This window comes from Phalacrocorax carbo, chromosome 3, assembly GCF_963921805.1.
Source record: "Phalacrocorax carbo chromosome 3, bPhaCar2.1, whole genome shotgun sequence".
Classification (NCBI taxonomy): domain Eukaryota; kingdom Metazoa; phylum Chordata; class Aves; order Suliformes; family Phalacrocoracidae; genus Phalacrocorax; species Phalacrocorax carbo.
The window spans coordinates 22,263,904-22,272,408 of NC_087515.1; the positions used below are offsets into that span (position 1 = coordinate 22,263,904).

Genomic DNA, 8,505 nt, shown 5'->3' on the forward strand with positions numbered 1-8,505 from the left:
CACTAGAGCGCCTTGCAAGTAGAGGCACATATTTTATGTACACACCACTCACACACACCTAGAGTATACTGAAGATAACAGCAATCATTTGCCCTGCAATGTATATGGCTGGTACTTACCAAAATGGTTGGGTAAACAAAAAAATTAAGGTGTTTAGAGAGAAAAGGACAATGATTTTTTTTTTTTATGCCTTGAAGTTCAAGGTTAAAGTGAATCCAATTCACTCTCATTAACACCTGTCATTCTCAGGCAGCCTGGAGAAGACGGGACATCACACTTTGATAAAATTGTACCTAACACATGGACTTAGACACAAACAAGCAAGAGGTGAGTGCAAAAAAAAAAAAAATAGTGGCTTTGGGAACAGAGCGAAGTTTGAAGTTACACCCTGAGCACTTAAGTCAGCAAAATAACAAAAACCCGTGCTGACACCAGGGCAGGGTTCCCCCCTCATGGCACCATGTCCTCTACCCCACTAAAATGAACCACTGCTCACAGAGGTCACCCACAAAGGCATACACCCTCCTTACAAAGAAGCCCATTGTAACCAAAAGCTTCCCAAAGTTGGTTAGTGCTGGGCTATAATGAAGGCGGTGTAATGTATGAACTAGTTCAGGCTGCATTTCACAGAAGAGAGGACCCTGTTTGCAGGGGAGCAGGATTTCTAAGTGCCGAGCATTAATAAAAAAATCGGAACAAAAATAAAAAACCAAACCCCAAACAACATAAAACAGCTGCAGGGAAGTTGTTTTTCCACTTGATGCAGCCCGTAGAAATTGGTTAAAAGGTACCCCTGTGGATGTGAAGTCACCCACTGCAAGAAATCCCAACCTCAGAGTGCCAGCGCCACCTTCTTGTCAAGGAATTTAGTGGCAGGCTCAGAAAACGGCGACCTCCGACCGCTAGCATTGGCTCGTGTCAAAACCCGCACGGGTTTTTGGCTGGTACCCCAAAAGAAACTTGGTTTCAGCACGGGCTGGTGCAGACGGGTCCCGCATCCCGGCGCACGCCGCATCCTCCCGGCCCCGCCGCACGCCCCGGCTCCCGCTCCCCTCTGTGGGGACAGGCAAAAAGCAGTTTTTACAAAAAGGGCAGTCTAAACCTCCCAGAAAATCATTTAAAATTAGACTCAACCCAGCCTCCTCCTAAAAGGTATATTGTTTTTCTCGATGCTTTAAGACTGTCTTTCTTTTTCTAATGAGAAAAATAAAGGGAGTTTTCTTCTGTTATTTTCTTTGATCTAAAGAAACAAATTTTCCCAGTAACTATTCTAAAGCAAAATGTTTCTCCCATAGAAGCAATTTTTTCCATGGGTGAACATTCCTACAGCAAGACTTTAAAACAACACAAGACATTAATGGGTGTTAAAAATATTTTAGGTCTGGTAGAACGTCATATTTGGGGGATATAAGGTTTTATAATCTTCCCCACTCAGAACCAGCAACTCAATGCACTGCTAAATCAGCAAGGGAAAGATCAAAACAGCCATCAGCTCCTTCGAAGAGAGGCTAAGCCCCTCATGAATGAACCCTTCGACCCACCAAGGAGCACCACTGACAAAAGCCCATTGGGAAACCCATCTCCTCCTCCTGCGTCCAAAGACTCACGGCTGCAGCTGCTGATTTTGTCTGTGTGAAGCGAACCAGCAACACACAAAAAAATTTACATCTTTCGAAGAATTTCAGAGTTACAAAGTGTGCCAAGCTGATGTCTTCAGAGCTCAAATGCTCTGGTGAGCTACAGACACAGCACAGAGCTGGTGTCAGCAGCGGGGAAGGTCCTGTTTTGTTTCCTCAAAGTACATTAAATATGATGTGAGAAGACATACAGTCCTCAGGGTGTGAGAATAACTTCTGAGCCTCTCCAGTTTACTTCTCTGAAGCAACTGTCACCAAGGGGTCCTTCCAATGTCATCTACAATTAAAAAATAATAATTTAATTCCTTGAAGCATTTTGGGCACTCTGATCATTTAGTCCTTACACCATCAATATAATTTCACTTCAGTCACCAGATAGCACAAATAATAGCCTACGCGATTTCATACATCTCTTTCTTCAATTTCGATCTGGGATGGATGTGGAAGCAACAAAGTCCCAAAGCAAAACACTAAATATTTCTGAGTGTAATTAATGAGGAAACATACTCCAAAGATATTTTCTTTTCCCAATTCAGTTTTGCATCAGATGATTCAGATAAATATTGCTGGATACTCATCCAAGAAATAAGGCCCTGAACATTTCAAGACTTGCTCTCCCCTGCAATCCTGAGGTTAGAAGTGGAATAGCAACAACTGCAAAAGGAGGTGACCTTTTAATCACATCCAGGAATCTGGAGCTTGCCTATCCTCGCTGCATGGATTGAAGCGAGGAAGAGAAGAAGCAGAATCAAAAGGAAGTGCATACTGAGGTTACACATTCATGCATAGACAGGGAAAAATATAGATTCTCCAGGGTAAATAAAGAAGTTTTCAGTGTACTTCATAGCTGAGTTGGCTGCATGTGGTGTTAAAATCTGTCTCACCTATATACAGAACCCATACCATCTCCCTATGAATTTAAGGAACTTCAGCAAAGCAGTTAGTGAGCTGTCTACCTTCTGCTCTTAGAATCCACTGAGATTGCAGCCAGATTGCCAGTGTCAGATTTTTATTTATTTAAAATTTGCATACACATACATGCACCCGTGCAAATAGTTGTTAACTACACAGGGAGAAAAAATGCAAATGGAAAAATAAAAAGGCAAAGACAGAGGACACTTGAAGAAACAGAAAAACAACAGCTGAGAATTTGTCAAATAAAAAAAGGAGTATTTTCAGCTGTTGAAAACCCTTGAAAATGTTGATTATTGTTGTGAAATATGACTGTATTTCACATCCCCCTGCCTTGATCTCAGGAACATTCAGTCCTAATACTTTTTAACTGTTTCAGAAGAAATATCAGTTTAAGCTCTCCAGCCAGTGTGCACTCATGCCTTCCCTGGGACTCCTCAGCAACTGGCTGCGATACGTGTTTCCCTTGCATAACACGGGCTAGGAGTCGCCACATGCGATGGCCAAGGTAAATTCACGCAGCTAAAGCCAGTGTTGCTTCGAAAGGTGAGCAGCACTGATGCCACTGGATGACTGGTGGGGCGCTGAGGGAAGGCATTGACCACCTTCTCTCCTGGTCCTGCTGTTGCTGCCTGCTCACCCCAAATCACCCTCTCCATCTCTGGGGGAGACAGCCTGGAAGCATTTACATTCCTGGGGAGCTCTTTCTCCCTACCTGGAGGATTGCTCCCATGGATAAAGCTGAAACCTGCCTCAACCCTGCCCATTTCCTGTTAAGAGACTGTATACATATATATAATATGTATATATATTTAATATCAATTACATAGAAGACAGGGCAGTCTTTCAAACTTCCAATACGTCAACCTACTGTACAAACAGGAAGTGGCACCGCAGCAACAGGTCATTAAAAAACCTGCAGACCAACCAAGAATCAGTAGAGCCACCTGAAAAAAAAGGAGGGGAGCGGGGGGAATATCAGGACTTTTCCACCACAGTTGGCATATCCCAAATCTCACATAGTTTCATACCCTCACAGAAGAGAGATGTGTCTTTCATGGAACTACCTGAGCAAGCAGTGTTATAAATAATCACTTATTTTCACACTGCCTTTTCCCATAACAGCCTTCCCATAACACCTCTGCTCTTTTCCTCTCTCCTCGATACACATAACATTTCTACACAGGGTGGGGAGAGATGCTCAGAATGAGGTTTTCTCTCCTTTGGTAGAAGCCTTTCCATGGCAGAGGCACCCTGAAAGCAGCAACCTGCCTTCCTCTCCTTGCAGGCTTTAATTCCACCCCTCTCCCTGCCTTCCACCTTCAAATCACATTATAAGGAAAGTCATGACCAATTCATTTATCAAGAAGCTGTCATGGGATAGCCATGATCAACTTCCAGCTAGAGGGAATACAAGGCAGAGGGAGGAGCTCTGACTTGCCCAAGTTCTTGTTCATGACAAAAAGTACCCGCTATAAAATAGAAAATCCTGGCATTTGCAGCATCACTCTCAGTGCTCTCATCTAGAAAGGATCCTCATTAGTATTTCATATCCCATTAATCAGTTGAAGGTGATATATTCTAGTTTACCAGTAACATCTGAATAGCAGCCCCCTTTTTTTTTTTTTTAAGTAAAATTAAAACCACCCTCCTTCCCCTCAGTATTCCCCATTTCATAATCCAAGCCGTCCCAATGCAGCATGAGTATGCATACAACCAGCTATGTTTTTTAACATCTGCTTTTCATTTTCTTAACAGGAAACCAACACAATTTCCATGACAAAGGAGGATTCTGCTGTTATACTCTCATTTATGTGTCATGTGTACATTTGGCAGCATTTGATCTTTATTCTCTAGACACTTAAGAAATAATCTAGGAATTATTGCTCCTTGACAATACAAACAAATAAGGCTATCTATAAATAAACCTCAGCAAGGACGGGGGGAGGGTCGCTTCATACCCGCAGAGGGACTGCTTCAGGGCTAGTTCTCATTTATTTTTTGGCCATCACTGGGGATCAGGAGGTCACCCTCCTTTCTGAGCCCTTTTGTACGAGGCCATGCCCAGGGAAGACAGGCCCTCACATAAAACACCTCTGAAGAAATTGGCTGACTTTTTTCCCCTGTTGTTGCCAGTTTCCCTGACAGGGAGCTGGGTTTTAGCAGGCCTGGGGAAGGCAGGAGGTGACATCCCAACGGGCAGCATGGCCTCCATGGCCCCCTCCTCAGTACCTGTGGCACTGGAAGCCAGGCTTTGCTTGCAAACCAGAGGGAAGAAAAGGTTTTGCATCAGCTATTTAACCTCATCTCCACTCTATTAATTTCAGTTTGAAAACCCAGGAAGTGTAATAGTCTTTAAATAAATTGCAAGCACAAAAACATTGTTCAGTCTATGCCATACTTACGTAGGGCATTCTTGGTACATTCTTGCTAGTGCCCACCAGATGCTGCTCAACTTTTTTTTTTTTTTTTCTTTTAAACTTTACTGTTTGTAGCATCTCCCCATGGCTATTCTTGTTTGCCTTGGGCCTGATCCAAACAGCTATGGGAGGAAACAGGCAGAACGCCTATTGACTTCTATAAAAGTTGAATCAGGGCCATGGGCAGTAATGGATACAATCCACCAAGCCTTTTTTGAAGGCTCTGAAATTAATATCAACCCCTTGATTTACATGCTACTAATACTTCAGGTACGTTTTTAAAAGGACAACTTTTCTTTTTCCCTCTCTCTTGCCTTCTATGTGAAAATGTTGCTCACTATAAGATACAATTGTAAAGAAACCTTCAGATTCCAAAGAGAAGTTTTATAAGGAAATTGTTTCAAGATAGAAAATTAAAGACACTAGTTAAAATTGTTCCAGTTTAATATCTTCACTGTCAGATTATGAGATTGACCCTGCAAATGCTTTATCATGGCTGCGATTTTCCTGGAAGCACAAATCAGTTGAGTGCATGTTCCAAAGTCATTTATAGCCAGATGCAATTAAAATAAAATGGTATATTGCCTACCTCCCTGTGGCATCCAGAGGCTGGAGGTGTCTCAGATTTCTATACAGTTAATGAGAGTTAGGAGTCTCAGTATAGAAGCTAAAGCAGCCTTTGAACAAGGAGCCACAACTGACATAAGCGTGCTCAGCATGCAGCTACTTGAAACCACCCAAGAGAAAATGCTAAATGCAAGACACTGTCCCAGATATTTACCCCTCCCAGGGTTTCTGCCCTTCATTCCTTGCTACAGAGAGGTTATCTTTCCCTTTTTAAGATCGGCAGCTTGGGACATCTCTTCACAAAAGACTCTGCCTTGTTTTTCATAGACTCAAGCAGAGGCTACCTTTTTAAGTGTGTTTGGTACCACAAGCTGTGTTTAATGTAATAGCTCAGTGGTTGGAGCATTACCTTGGGAAGTGGGAACCTGGGATCTAGGTCTTTTTCAGCCTGAGGTTGTCCAAATATGTGAGCTGTCAAAAAATGGCCAGAGAGATTAAATGCTCAAATGAGAGAAGTATCCAGACATAGACTAACAATAGCTCTGTTTTTATGTACAAACTTATTTATATTCATTTTACTTAAGCTCATTTCCTATTAAAAAAAGCTATTTTTGTCCAGAGACCTGCCTGAGGTTTGCCAAACGATAACAAGTGAACTTTTTTAAAGGAGAGATTTGGTGCCAGAGGTGGTCTTAAAAAAAAGAAACCCCTCGTTTTGTAACCTCCCTAAAAATAGAGAAACAAAAGGCTTAATCAACTTGGGCCATTTAAAAAAAAAAAAAACCAAAAAAACCCCATGCCTTGGCTCAAGGAATCAACCTCACCTTCCAAGGGTGAAAACAAGCAACCTCACTCAGGATTTGCATTTATATTCAGTTAATAAAAGAAACAAACAAAAAAAAAAAAACCCAAACAAAGCAAAGCAAAACAGGAAAGAGTTGTTCTAAGTGTTATTTTCTCCTCTCTTCATGTTTGTTAAATGCATGAGCAACCTCACTAAACCTTCTGAGTATTTCTATTAGTTAGTGCTCCATATTGTAAATAAGTGGTGTATAGTTTGGCCTACAGACAGGATAGCAAAGACATCTGGAGGGGAAAAAAACAATCTTTGTAAGCATACATATTAGTACTGGTGTCTTTATCGGGCTACCATGTTAAAAATATGCCCAAGCAAACAGTTGGTAACATGGGGGGAGAACAGCAGAGAAGACCTAAAAAAAGGTTAGAATGGTATGGCCAATTAAAAAAAAGAAAAAAAAAAAAAGAAAAAGAAGAAAAAGCAGCTTTTTAACCTCTTCTGGTAATTTCTTTGCATTATTTACATATCTTTTTTATGAGTTAAATAATATTCAGGAATTTAAATATGCCATCCATGCAGAAAGAACTAGATAGAATAGGTGGAAAGTGACAGTACCTGAGACGCAGTTTTCCATTTAAACACTTATTGTTTACAGGAAAAAATTATATTTTTGACTGTACACCAGGAAAATTTTAATAACATATGCAGTTTTAGGTGAATCCAAGTCAAGATATTTTAGCTGTCAAGAAGCACCAATTTATCTGAGGTCAGTTCAGCAATAATTTGCCCCTGACTGAGATGTCACAATGATTCATAGAAAACTATAGATTGGATGTCTCTTTCTGTTTGCCTCCATGGGCTGGCTCCATACTAGATTTCACCTCCAGTGACCTCCACGGTCTTGCCTTTAGCTGAATCACAAGTAGTAGATGATAGAAATCCTACAGATATACTATATTATGGGAAACGTTGTCCAGCTGTAAAGAGTGAACCACAGTGAGCGACTTCTAGTTAGTACTTTCCAGTCTTCAAGCCTGTTTTCCCTTTTCTCAAGCCTCACACATCTTGGCCACTTTTCACCTGACTAAATGAAGTGAGTTTCCACCTATGAGTAAAATGATTAAATAACCTGGCTGGTTTAAAAATAAGTCTGTACATACTGACTACTCTTCTAAAGCAAGCTGTATCTTCCTCCCATGGCCGCTTTTAGTACGTCTGTGCAAACAGAGCACAGCTGGGAATCTTGGTTTGGGAAACAAAGATGGCACTTCACATCATTATTTCTATCTTATACCAACCTTATAATCTTTGTGTTCATTGGCTTGATACAAGTGTTGCTATTAACAGCAATCCTGCAGTGCATTTGTCCCTTAGGACCTTGCGAGTGGGATTCCTGTTAGGGCAACTAATTGCAGGTGAAGCAAAAGGAATGAAGGATCTATTCAATTAGTTCCTCCCTGTCCCAATACTTGTGCTTTTATTCCGTAGATAAATTACACTAGTCTACTCTAACAAACAGAAACTTGGAAGAAAAGTAGACCTAGAATGTCATTCCATTATCCTGTCTCTGTCCACTGCCAAAGCAAGTATTACATCAGTTATTATAGGTGCTTGCATGCGCACACACTCTCCGCACACATTTTGTAAATGCACCTTTATATAGGGAATGTATGAACATATGTATGTGTGTATAGAAAACCAACTCAGTTAGCATGTGGCTCACAGACAGCCTTTCCTGCCATCTAACTACAGCTATAAATGAATCATAACTCCAGCAAAAATTCCTGCTTTCCGACTCATGGAAAATGTTATGTTATTTTTGGCTTATGTCAAAGAAAAGCAGGGTGATAAAAGTGCGGGTACTGCAAGGTCCAGCTTCATCTGCATTTTCATCTGTGCATGTCTCTTAAGATCTCTCTAGGTCCTGTTTGCTTGCGTAAACTCAAGAAGCATACGTTATGTTTACATTTATTACCTTTTATCACACTGCAGATGCATAGAACCTATTTAGGAGTATGCCTTTTATATATGCTATATACGTATAGTAAGTATAATGATTTACAATTTGGTTCTATGATCTGCATAAATATTAATCTGTTAGGCTACAAAAGTAGCAAGTCTGAGCAAATTATATAGAAACCTTAATATTTTACTTTATTTTTGCACCATT

General features: G+C 40.8%; 1 long non-coding RNA gene across 1 annotated transcript in view; it reads left to right on the top strand.

Moving 5' to 3' along the window:
- LOC135312825 (uncharacterized) overlaps window positions 1-5,111 on the top strand; it is a 31,141-nt gene extending 26,030 nt beyond the window's left edge. Inside the window, exon 6 of the long non-coding RNA XR_010372443.1 lies at window positions 4,308-5,111. This is a non-coding gene — a long non-coding RNA (uncharacterized LOC135312825). The remainder of the gene's footprint in view (window positions 1-4,307) is intronic.
- The last annotated feature ends 3,394 nt before the right edge of the window (window positions 5,112-8,505 follow it).